This window comes from Anguilla rostrata, chromosome 8 (genome assembly GCF_018555375.3).
Source record: "Anguilla rostrata isolate EN2019 chromosome 8, ASM1855537v3, whole genome shotgun sequence".
NCBI lineage: Eukaryota > Metazoa > Chordata > Actinopteri > Anguilliformes > Anguillidae > Anguilla > Anguilla rostrata.
In genome coordinates, this window is record NC_057940.1 from 42,202,024 (window position 1) to 42,214,903 (window position 12,880).

The following is a 12,880-nucleotide window of genomic DNA, read 5'->3' on the forward strand; positions in this document are numbered from 1 at the left end:
CCTTTAAGGTGTGTGATGATCACAAATTTATGTTTAGAATGTTCTTAACTGAACATTGTAATGTCACTGCTGGTCATTGAAACAATTGAGTTCTGGAGCGTTGACATAAAAAAAATATAAAAAACTCAGATCCACATTTGAATACATCAGATACTATTTCCATGTGAGCAACGGTTGTCTCATTTTGAATATTATCGGACAGTCACTTGTCTCTAAGGCAGAACCATTCCCAAACAAGTATGTTTCTCTGTAACATAAGCTACCAAAGCAGCCCATCGTGATGATTGAGGCTGCTGATGGGTAATCTTTCTCGGCTGACTAATTTGATGGACCTCAAAAGCAGTTTCCACACGGATGGCTAGCTCTAATGGTACCATTTGCTGTTTTACTGATCGTAGCTAGTGCTCGTCATAATGAAGTGAGGGTAGGCTCTGTGTTTCATGATGTCACTGCATGTAGTGGTAATCTTGGTCCTTTCTTCAAGAAGCCTACTCCAGGAATTCTTTTTTGATAAGCAAGCTGGATGTGGGTGGTAAATCTCTAACTGATACTATGCTTGTGATGTCAACAACAATATCAATGGTTGGCTGTTGTTTGTATTGATGTATTTATGCATGTTGATGCACCTACCGACCCCCCCCCCATGAATGCTGCCAAACCTGTTTAATCTAGTATTTCATCATCAGGAGTCCTGGGGTAGTGACTCACAATACAACTCTTTATTTCAGCAGCTTGTCTGCCTGTCTCTCCACTCCTGGCCTGAAGTCTCAGCTCTTCAGACTACACCTAGACTAACTACCACCACGCTGTATATTTCACTCTAAATCCCCCCCCCCCCTTTTATGACACTTGTTACATGTTGCCCCATCCCAGCACTTTTTGGTAATTTGTATTTGTCCTAATACTGTAGCTTATTCTTCTGCCTAGTTGGCTTTGCAGAGGTCAGGTCAGAATAGTGTTCACTGTGTGAACGAAACTGTGTTCTTGGCTAGAAATAGCTGTACAAAATAAGTATTGTACCTTACTGAACCTGTGTTTAGCAGTTGTCTATGACCATGAAATGTACTTTTTGTACGTCGCTTTAGATAAAAGCATCTGCCAAATAAATGTAATGTAATGTCTCTCCGCTCCTGCGATTCAGCTGCGGCGGTAATATTCACGCCCTGGTGGCGGTTTTTCAGGAATGGTCACGCGTGCGCTCGGCTGACTCTGTCGTGCGCAAGCCGTTTGCTCGTGGATTTTTTTTTTTTCTTTACCAGTGAGTCATCCTGGATCGCTGAGCCCCATTGGCTGCGGGTCACGGAAACGCGCTGTCGCTTTAATGGCCTGGAAGGGCCTTCCTGCTGCCGGCGCGGCGTCAGTCATCGTCCCGTACTCCCACAGGGCCCCCGGCCCGGCCCCCTCCCTAATCAGAGGCGTAGGAACAGGCCGGCGAGGGCAGGGCTTCCTCCTCCGGCCGCACCCCCTCCCCCACACAGCCGGGCTCCAGGTGCCACACGCGGGGTGTCGGGGCCCAGGGCACCTGCCGACGGTCAGAGCAGCGAGGGCCCTGACGCTAAAGGGCTACCATGGGCCGTGGGGGGGCTTCCTCTGAGAGCGTTAGCCACTCCCCGTTTACCGGGAGAGTTTGAGCAGGGGGGGGGGAGCCCACACCTACATAGGGTGGAGGAGGAAGGACCCCCTCTCTGTGCTAAAACTGCTCCTGCTGGAAACTGAACCTGATTTAAAGGCCAAATCAAAACAGTACACACACACACACACACACGTGCATAGACACACCCTTAATAGGTGCTGCTTATACGTATGCATATGTTCACTCTCTCTCTGTTCGCGCATGCATACACACACCCTTAATAGACGCTGTTTATACGCACGCACATGTTCACTCTGTCTCTCTCTATCTCACTCTCAAGAACACACACACACACAAACACACACACGCACATCCACACCCTTAATAGAGGCTGTTTATACGCACGCACATGTTCACTCCGTCTCTCTCTATCTCACTCTCAAGAACACACACACACACAAACACACACACACATGCACATCCACACCCTTAATAGACGCTGTTTATACGCACGCACATGTTCACTCCGTCTCTCTCTATCTCACTCTCAAGAACACACACACACACAAACACACACACACATGCACATCCACACCCTTAATAGACGCTGTTTATACGCACGCACATGTTCACTCCGTCTCTCTCTATCTCACTCTCAAGAACACACGCGCACACAAACACACACACACACATGCACATCCACACCCTTAATAGAGGCTGCTTTTACACACGCATATACTCTCTCTCTCTGTCTCTCTCTGTCAAGCAGGCATGCGCGCACACACACGTACATACGTGCGCACACAAGCACTTGCATATAAAGCTGACCTCTGATCAAACCGCAGTTATTTTAAACTACTGCTCCAGGAGGTCTTGTTCCTTGTTTGACTACAGGCCGCTTGCATATTTGTGATGTTGCTATTTTTCTCCACAGTGAAGTCAAGTTGTTCTGTGCCTTTTAAAAATCCATTAGGTTTTATAGATGGGTTTAACTCGCCGCTCATGCAGAGTTCATAATAAACTAGTTCTAATGTGATTGGTTGTCTGATGTTGCTCTGACGCAGGTCAGAGATTTAATAAAACCGTGTTCCCCCCCCTCCCTGTATGAATTACAGTGTGTGTGGGAGGCAGTACTCTTGTCAGGTCTTCTTGTAAGGCTTGTTTTGAGACTTTTACTGTGACAGAGTTCAGACTGACGGTTGTGAAGCCCTTCCCTGTCAGTATCCTGCTTCTGTACCAGGTTCTCGCTAGCCCTGGGCGCTAAGTCTGTCAGAAAGGCCCTTCCTTTGTCTGACCCTCCCGGAGCGCTCTAGGCCCTGGCGGCCTGCCGACGATCAGACAAAAAAAAAAGAAGACGGTTTAAAGAAGAAAAGCGGCAGAGCTTTCGGATTTGCGCAGGAGCCAAAATGGCTGGTCCCGTGCGACCTCCCACAGGAGCCGGCCTCTCCTTTTCCCTCAAGCTGGCATTTCAGGGCACTAATTGAACGCAGACATCACAGTTCTGGCGAGCTTCCTGCTCCGCTTTCTCTCTCTCGCTCTCTCTCTCTGTCACACACACACAGACGCACGCATGTGCACACACACACACACACACACACAGAGGCAGGAAGCGTAAGGTTTTACAGAGCGGTGCTTTATCTGAGAGCGCAGAGGCAGCGCCGGGCCATTCGGACTGCCTGAAACTCCGAGGTGAGATCTCGCCTTGATTACAGACGGACGCGTGCGTGCGTTGTGGCGTGCGTGCGTGCGTGCGTGCGTGCGTGCGCGCGTGGGTGGGTGTGGTGTGTGTGTGTGTGCGTGTGGGTGGTGTGAGTGTGCGTGCGCGCGTGTGGGTGGGTGTGTGCGCGTGTGTGCGTGCGTGTGTGCGTGCGTGCGTGCGTGTGTGCGTGCGCGCGTGTGGGTGGGTGTGTGTGTGCGTGCGCGCGTGTGGGTGGGTGTGTGTGCGTGGTGTGGCATGTGTGCGCGCTGTGTGTTGTGTTGTCGTGCTGCGTGCTGTGTGTGCGTGCGTGCGTGTGTGTGTTGCGTGCGTGCGTGCGTGTGTGTGTGCGTGCGTGCGTGCGTGTGTGTGTGCTGTGCGGCGCGTGTGGTGGGTGTGTGCGGCGTTGGTGGCGTGCGTGTGTGTGTGTGTGTGTGTTTGTGCGTGCGTGCGTGCGTGCGCGCGTGCGTGGGCGTGTGGGTATATGTCTGCACGCGAGAGCGACGGAGGGGAGGGGAGACTCTCGCTCGGCTTGAGAAAGTGCTTGAGGTTTGTTTCTCCTTTTTTTTTCTTCTTCCCTCTCCTCGCTCTGAAGCATTCTGGGTCAGGCCGCGAGTGCGGAGCAGGAAAGCCGTTGACGTGAGCGCACCAGTTTGAGAACTCCCAGCTGCGTATCCGAGGGATATCCCAAAAATAAAAACAGGATTCTGCTCATTTTTTTCCCCCTTCCTCTCTTTGCAGAGCTCGCGAGCGGTGCATGGTTTTTGCGCTCTCCATGGACTGTCAACAGGGTAAGCTTTAGTTTTATAACTTCGAGTCTGGCTGACATGCGTGCACTCGTGAAAAATTACGATCGAACAATAAAAACGGTTTTACTCGGAAACTCTTGCAAAATTTCTGAGCAGTAATGTTTAACAGTGGAGGGCACAAGCATTATTTTAAAGCTTAATTCATAAAATATGTTTCCGTAGTATGTTGCCAAATTCTGTTTTTATTATGAACATTGGTAACTGGACCCTGGGTGTTACGTTTTCGTAATTTCTGATGCGTTGCAGGTGTTTGAAAACTGTCTTCCAGACGCAAACTTGGCAATAACGTAACGTGAAGGCAGATTTTTAAATGATTTTGGAAGCGAGTTTGTTATTATGGATTTTCAATATTTCACATTCACTGGCTTTTCTTTTTCTTCATTATATGTTGTCATCGTATTGTTCTAGTCCCTTCCATCCCAACCTTAGCCAGAGAATAGGCTTAAAACCTGTTCTTATTCATATGAATTAATGACAGCTGGTACATCTAGCAGACGTTAGTGTACGTATACATGTGTGTATGTGTCGTTTTATAAATACATGCTCAGCTATACATGCTCACGTACAATATAGTCGTGTTCATTTTTAATTTTTTCCTTTTCAAAAGTGTACCACCAATGACATTGCTATAATGTATTCCTTAAAGAAGGATACATTTCTAAATTCACTCCAGGAGTAATGAACAATGTGTGTTGCATTACCATTCTTAAGGTGTCTGTTGCATTGGCTCAGATGGCATCTGCTCAGTCCGTAATGGTGCCCGTGCAGGGGGGGACAGTTGACAGGGCACACAGGAATCGCAAAAGTAACTCTTGCGGCCGGTCCGGTGAGGCGTTTGATTGGCAGAAACTGTGTCTGAACGTCTCCGCCGCTCAGCCGGTGGACTGTGCTGCCGCTGGCTGCTCGCCATCACCCACGTGCTCTGGACTGGACACCGGGGCGACGGAACAGGTCCACAAACACGGTTTACCGCTCCCCTGCGCGACAAAGTGCGCTTCAGCGATAGCTGCAGAAATGAACCGGCCCAACGTGCCGTGCCCGATTCGGTGGGGGAACTTCCCCTCGGCGGTTAACTCGGTACTGGGGCTCCGAAGAGGACCCTTGCTGGGAAATTCCTAACTGGTCAGATTTTGGGCAGATGAGCTCGTTTCCCGTACAGTTCCCTTCAGCGACGTCCGGGGTCGAGGGAAGTTGTCCCCTGGGATTTGTGCTGCGTCAGCTCTGTCGTTGGCTCATATGAGGTCCGGCAGTCTTCTCTTCTCTCGCGCGCATTCGCTTGCATGACGAGCGCTGGCCAACGTGGACCGATGGCGTTGAGACGGAGAGGGGGAGATCCGTGCGGAGGGCCGCTCTGGGCACGCTCCGCGCTGCGGGAGACCGACGAGGTGCCATCGGCTCGCGCGCCCTCACGGCGGCGGATTCCGCGGCGCTGGCGACGGGGGGGGGGGGGCTGACCTCGGGAGATCCCCGGGACGGTCCGAGGCACAATGACAGGAAGCGCTTCCTGCGCGGGACCCCTGCCAAGTCGCGCCGCCCTTTGACTTACGAGCGCGGTGGGAATTCCGCCGCGGGGCGAGGGAGAAAAGAGGCCGATTGCGCTTATCGTCTGTGAGGAGCTCCGCGCAGCGCCGTGAAAACAAACAGAGCCTTTAGCGTGCGGGAGGGGGCTTTCATTGGGAGCTGAGCTTGCAGTGACCACTCTCTGTGCCCACTCTCTCTGCCACTCTCTGTGCCCACTCTCTCTGCCCGCTTTGTCTGCTCGCTCTCTGACACTCTCTGCCCCTCTCTCTGCCCACTCACTTTGACTGCTCTCTCTGCTGCTCTCTCTGCCCACTCTCTCTGTGATGCTCTATCCGACTTCTCTGCCGCTCTCTGTGCCCACTCTCTCTGCCACTCTCTCTGCCACTCTCTCTGCCCACTCTCTGTGCCCACTCTCTGTGCCCACTCTCTCTGCCACTCTCTGTGCCCACTCTCTCTGCCACTCTCTCTGCCCGCTCTCTGCCACTCTTTCTGCCCACTCTGTCTGCTCGGTCTCTGTGCCCACTCTCTCTGCCCGCTTTGTCTGCTCGCTCTCTGACACTCTCTGCCGCTCTCTCTGCCACTCTCTCTGCCCACTCACTTTGACTGCTCTCTCTGCCCACTCTCTCTGTGATGCTCTATCCGACTTCTCTGCCGCTCTCTCTGCCCACTCTCTCTGACACTCTCTCTGTCCGCTCTCTTTGACTGCTCTCTCTGCCCACGCTCTGTGCCCGCTCTTTATGCCACTCTCTCTGACTGCTCTCTCTGCCCACGCTCTGTGCCCGCTCTCTATGCCACTCTCTCTGACTGCTCTCTCTGCCCACGCTCTGTGCCCGCTCTCTATGCCACTCTCTCTGACTGCTCTCTCTGCCCACGCTCTGTGCCCGCTCTCTATGCCACTCTCTCTGACTGCTCTCTCTGCCCACGCTCTGTGCCCGCTCTCTATGCCACTCTCTCTGACTGCTCTCTCTGCCCACGCTCTGTGCCCGCTCTCTATGCCACTCTCTCTGACTGCTCTCTCTGCCCACGCTCTGTGCCCGCTCTCTATGCCACTCTCTCTGACTGCTCTCTCTGACCGCTCTCTCTGCCACTCTCTCTGACCGCTCTCTCTGCCACTCTCTCCGACCACTCTCTCTGTGACCACTATGTTTGTGATGCTCTCTCTAACAACTTTCTCTGAGCTCTCTCTGCCGCTCTCTCTACTCGTGTAAAAGCGGGATGCTGGGGGAGGATAGCTTGTCCATTTGGGTTCAAAGGTCAGCCCTCCTGCTGCACCTGTTTTTCTCCTTTTTTTGTCCTAAAACGGTCTCCATAAACTCACAGATTTCATTTCTATAGGTGTTTGCACGGAATCTCTGTACTGTGTCTGTTCACGTTTTACCATGTTATTGCAAAGCCACTGGGGAGCAATATGTTGAATTTAGATGTGCGTTCAGAAGCATTTGCCGCTTCATGTTGTACCGAAACTGCACTGCACTGAGCTAACGAGCTGAGCTGAACCCCTGGTTTATTTTCTGGCTGCTTCAGAGCAAGTTTCAGAAGATTATGAGAGATTATGATGACGGCTTAATGACAGGCTTTTAAAGGTTCTGGAAAATGTGTCAGTCAGCGATGAGTATGCGATTGCAGTTCTGCTCTGCAAGTTTCCCTGACGCAAAGCTCACATCCGCTCGCACCTCATGTTTATCATTTTCAGAATATTTTCCTTATTGGCCGGTTACCGTGGCCCCTCCGTCCCTCCACCCACGGAAAGAGGCTAGCGCCGCAGCTGCTCTCTCCGGAAATCGTACACCGCTGCGCCTGTTCGGACTGCCCTCTGTCCTGGAGGGTGCGGGGGGGGGGAGGGGGGGAGGTGTGGGGGGTGTGAACGGATGCCAGCGCGCTCGGCTGTCGCAGCAGCGCCGCGGAATGCCGCGCGCGTTCGACTCGACACCGAAACCGGGCAGGCCCGTCGCCGGCGGCGCCTCTCAGAGCGCGGCACGCCTGCGGCGAACAGGCCCGGCAGGAAGCGCCCGGCCGCCGCTCCGCTCTGGCGACGCCCCTTCAAAACGGGAACGCGCTAAGAGGCTCCCGCGGGACGGTCCTTACGGGCGTGGCTGTGCCGAGCGGGGGGGGCACTCTGGGGTCAGGGCAGGTACGCGCCCGCGGGCCATCTGCAGGGCCTAATTTAGGGGGTCTCTGCGCACTGAAACCCGAGCAGGCGCCGGACCATGCGTCAGTGTCAGTGTTTGTGTCAGCGTCAGTGCGCGCGGACCGCAGCAGCTCCTGGGCGGGCCTGCAGGTGTAGTGAGTGGCAGCAAGCAGGTGGACCTGACATTGGATATCTGGACCCCGGGGCCCATCCCAATGTGTTCAGAGAATATTTGAGAGTTCAGAGAGACCCCCCCCCCCCCACCACCACCACGCTGGCAGGCTCGATCGTTTCGGCTGGTCCAGGGGCGGGACGGCCCGCCTTGGCTTTGCAGGGCGGGGTGAAGGTGAGCGCCCTTCATACGGTGTCTGTTTTCGCGGTCGGGACCGCGCAACCCACCTGTCTGCCGGAGCTACCCTTCTGCCTCTGCAGTGTGCCTGTGTGCTGGGCGTCCGTTTGCCCTCCCTGGCCCTAATTTGAGAGTGACTTTCCTCTTAATTCGTAGCTTGCGCTGCCCCTGTAAGCTCTGTGGGAAGGCCTGCCGGCACACGGTACCGCATGCTGTCCTGTGGTGAACCGAACAGAGGGGAAACGGGCTGTGTAGCATCACAGCCTCTGCTTCAAACGCACCGCCGGGCCTCTCTCCAGTCATTCCCGTAAAGGAGCCCAGCGTCTGCCAGTGCGCCCACTCTTTCGCTTCCGTGCCTAAGCCTTGGAGTGCCACTTATCTTACTTTTAGGCCTATCTATATTTTTATATTGAGCCTGAAATGAAAATTCACAGAGAAAACTCTGTTAGTCATCATTTGCTGGCTGTCTGGTGTAACCAGACTAAACCTGTTTTCCCTCCAAATTATGCGTTATTATGAGTTGGTCATTCCTCAGCAATGCACTGACTCTAGACCTCTCTACCTAACACCTGTTCATTAGACGTTTGCTGAACGGCTCAGTTTCGCTCAGGTGGAGTAATAAGTGTGTGTTTACCGGTCCCTGCGTTCTGCATGTTTACGTAGAGCAAATGACCACAATTTCACGGTGGCGCACGCAGGCTCTGGTCGAACATATAATCTGCGGTTTTGAGTATGACGCGTCTGATTATGGCAGGTGAAAAGTGGTAGGTGACATCAGCGCTCACGAGACACCCTGCATTTCAAGTGAAATCCACTGCACCTCTGCCAGGTTTCGCTCTGAAGAATGTGGTTAGGGAAGGTAACCAACTGGACTCATGACTCCACAGCAGTGTCTGTCGTGGATAAAATCAAATCGCTTTTATTTGTGCAGCACTGTCAACAGAAAACTGTCACAGATGCTTCACAAGAGCAGCGGGGGGAAAAAAAAGATCCCTGAATTTACACTGAAGTGCTCCCTCAGTATGTGATAAGGCTGTCAAAAGTGCCATGAAATTGAGTTAGAATATTAGCTTTTGTAATTAGTTAGAGTTAGAATATATTCGAATATCATTTGCCTATAATTCACAAAAATAAGCCGTTTATTGTCAGGCGCAATATGCACGTGATGCTCCCTCGAAATTGGCCTACATTATGGTTATTTTCTACGAGCGGGCAGTAGAATAGAGGACATCGGTGAACTTTAATACTATATCTGGGGCCTTATTTATAAAATGCATTTTAGATCAACTGTGTGGCGTGTGCGTAGAAAATCACGTCAAAGTAGTGATTTATAAAATTTCAACATGACTCGATTTGACCGTGGAAACGGTCGTCACTCTACGTCAGGTCTTCACTTGACGTATGCACGCAAGTTCATTTTATAAATGAGTCCCCTGCAGTTTCTATAGCCTAATGCGCAAATGAATAAAGCACTTTCATGTGGATGTAATTTGCCACACATCAGCATTTATTAATCATCGAGAAATTATTGTTTATCGGAAATCCCTGTTTATTTCTTAACACAAAAACTGTTCAAATAACTAATACCTGTAGCCTAAAACAACATAAATTACTTACTCTGTTTAGTTTGTTTAACTTCTTTCATCATCTGAAGATTTTGATAAAATTGGAACAGAAAGGAAACATAGCCTGCCATGGGAACATTATTTAGCCTAAATTGTTAGCTGACCAGATCTGTTGAACGAAGTGAAAAAAGAGACTGGCTCGCGAGGCTAGCTGACCAGTAACGTTAGTTGTCAATAGAGCTGAAAGTATCACCGGAGGTTATTGGCAAGGAAAACCAGCCGATCCACTGGCTCTGGGTCCAGGGCAGAACGTTTTTTGTTGACAGAGGAAGTAACGTTAGCACAGGAAATGAACTTTGCGTGCATGAACATGATTCACCGCATGAAATTAAAGCCTGCATGTTAATTACAATACGCGGGATCCAAAACTAATATTCGAATGCTCAAATTTAGGTTCGAACTTTAAAGAAAGATTTTCGAATAGTTTTCGAACTTCGAACTTCGAATATTTTTTGACAGCCCTAGTATGTGACATTAGCATAATGGTTGTAAAAACACGCTTAATATGATGAATCCATGGCGGAACATTGCTGTGGAGCAGAGTAAACTGCTTCAGTGAATATCCAGCTGTGTGAAGGCCGAGCGTAATGTGTGAAAGCATAACCTATTCGTTCGCTGGCGAAAGTTGAATGAAATACGTGACGTGACGGTAAAAATGTCTGACCGCGATTCGGGGCGACGGCGGTAAAACTTCAAAAGCCGGCACGTGCGTCACGAGAGCAGATGAGCACGGCCAGGCGGCACCCCCACTTCCTGTTTGCCTGCGGGGGAGCCTTCCTGCTCGCGCGCCGCGTCTGGGCCCGGCGATCCGCCAACAGGGTGGTGTCCCAGCGCGGCCGCTTATCTGGCAGGGCGTGTGTTCTGAGGTCCAAGGTCAGGGGCTAAACTATCAGAGCTGTGAGGGGGTGGGGGGGGTTCCCTGTGGTCCAGTCAGCTAAACTGTCCTGCATCATTTTGCAGAAAACATTACATTTCATTACATAAAATACCAGCTGATTTAATTGATCTTTATACAGCTGATATTACTGAAGCAAGAGTTAAGTACTTCAAGGACACCATGTTCCGGAACCTCATTGTAAGCCGCCTACCGGCTACCCACATATTTCATACAGTGAATTTCTTTGAAATAGCTGGATTATTAGCCTAGCATTGTGAATGGGCTGCCTGCGGCCTACTGTTAAAAAAACAGAAAACCCTGAACCGTTTTAGAAGCGCTAAACAGATTTTTCAAACTGGTTAGACAAGCTCTAAAATGCCATCCTGCTGACCAGGTTAGTCAGTCCAGATAAGGCAGAGGTCAGTGGAGGAACGGCCGGTCACAGAAAGCGGTCTGTGACATTTCCAAGCCTGACCTTTCAGGGCGGCTGTATGGAAACAAGTCGGTCACAAGGCGCCTGAATGGAAACAAGTTGGTCACAAGCTGGTGGAAGAAAGTGGCCCAATTCCCCTTTTGTCATGTGTATTTATAATTTTTATAAGTGTTTCAAGAGTCACACAGACACGGTGTCTCTTGATGGTTTTAGTCCTGTGATGTGTCCTTTAGTCTGGTATAGACTACCTGTGATTAGTCCTGTGATGTGCACTGTGGTCTGGTATGGACTACCTGTGATCAGTCCTGTGATGTGCACTGTGGTCTGGTATGGACTACCTGTGATTAGTCCTGTGATGTCACTGGTCGAGCTTCTGTGTTGTCCTGTGATGTGCACTGGGTCTATGGACTGACTGGATACCTGTGCACTGTGTCTGGTAGAAACCTGTATACCTGTGATGTCCCTGGGTCTGGTAGGCTACCTGTGATAGTCTGGATGTACTGGGTCTGTATGACTAGCCTACCTGTTTGATTAGATTAGATTCAACTTTATTGTCATTGCAGCGTACACGTACTGAGACAACGAAATGCAGTTAGCATCTAACCAGAAGTGCAAAAGAAGCAGTAAAGTGCAGTAAGGTGTATGTACATAAGTGAATAAATATGAATACAATATGATAAATATGAATACAATACAATGTGGTATAAACAGTATAGACATTTATAAACAGTATAGACAGTGGATCGGTATAAATATGATAAATATATTATTAGCAAGGTGCAGCAGAGCAAGGTTCAGTCATTGGAGTAAGTTTAGTTGGGGGGGGGGGGTGGGGGGGGTGGGGGTCCAGGTGGGGGTATCCGGGGGGGGGGGGGGGGCTGTCACCGTGGGGCAGAGTTCAGCAAGGTGACAGCTGAGGGGAAAAAGCTGTTCCTGAACCTGCTGGTCCTAGAACGGAGGCTCCTGTAGCGCCTCCCAGACGGAAGGAGGGCAAGCAGTCTGTGGCTGGGGTGAGAGGTGTCCCTGGCGATGCTGCGTGCCTTCCGCAGACACCGCTTGTGCTGGACAGTCTGAATTGCTGGGAGTGGAGTGCTGGTGATGCGTTGGGCGGTTTTCACCACCCTCTGAAGTGCGAAAAGTTCTTGTCGGGTGTACTGTACGTATGCAAAACTGTTCTGAGTGAACAGACTTAAAACGACTAAGTAGATAACCGCTGATTTGCGAAAACTGGAGAGACGCTGAGCCTCGCGTTGTGCACGCGCCGCCATCTTGGTCTTACCCAAGATGGCGGCGTGATTAGTGTGATTAGTCCTGTGATGTGCACTGTGGTCTGGTATGGACTACCTGTGTTTAGTCCTGTGATGTGCACTGTGGTCTGGTATGGACTACCTGTGTTTAGTCCTGTGATGTGCACTGTGGTCTGGTATGGACTACCAGTGTTTAGTCCTGTGATGTGCACTGTGGTCTGGTATGGACTACCAGTGTTTAGTCCTGTGATGTGCACTGTGGTCTGGTATGGACTACCAGTGTTTATGTCCTGTGGTCTGGTATGGGCTCTTCTCCCTGTGGCCTACGGCCCTGCATGCAGGCAGGTTATCGTTTGGCTGGGTTGTCCCTGCCTCGTTGCACAAGAGCGACTCTCCTGGTCAATTGGGCGTTTGCAGTCTGACGTCCTCTCCCCGGACGCAGTGACTGCGCAGCTCAGGACCGCACACCGAAAAGAAGCCCCAGCCATGAGACAGCCTTATGACTGGGCATCCCAAATTCGGATGAAAACAAAAAAAAAAGGTTTTTTGCAAGTTGGACGATGCAAGCTGTCCTGGGAGTTGGAGTCTCACAGGGACACTAAAGAACAGCGTTCTGTTTCCC

At 51.1% G+C, this 12,880-nt stretch overlaps 1 protein-coding gene across 2 annotated transcripts in view; it reads left to right on the forward strand.

Annotated features, from left to right (window-relative positions):
* The window catches only part of LOC135261749 (protein tyrosine phosphatase type IVA 3-like), a 54,820-nt gene that overhangs the window by 16,559 nt on the left and 25,381 nt on the right, over window positions 1–12,880 (forward strand). Inside the window, exon 2 of one of the 2 annotated variants that reach the window (XM_064348336.1) lies at window positions 4,011–4,060. The exons of the other annotated variant lie outside the window; for it this stretch is intronic. The gene's annotated coding sequence lies outside the window, so the exon portion shown is untranslated. The remainder of the gene's footprint in view (window positions 1–4,010; window positions 4,061–12,880) is intronic. 2 annotated transcript variants of the gene reach the window in all.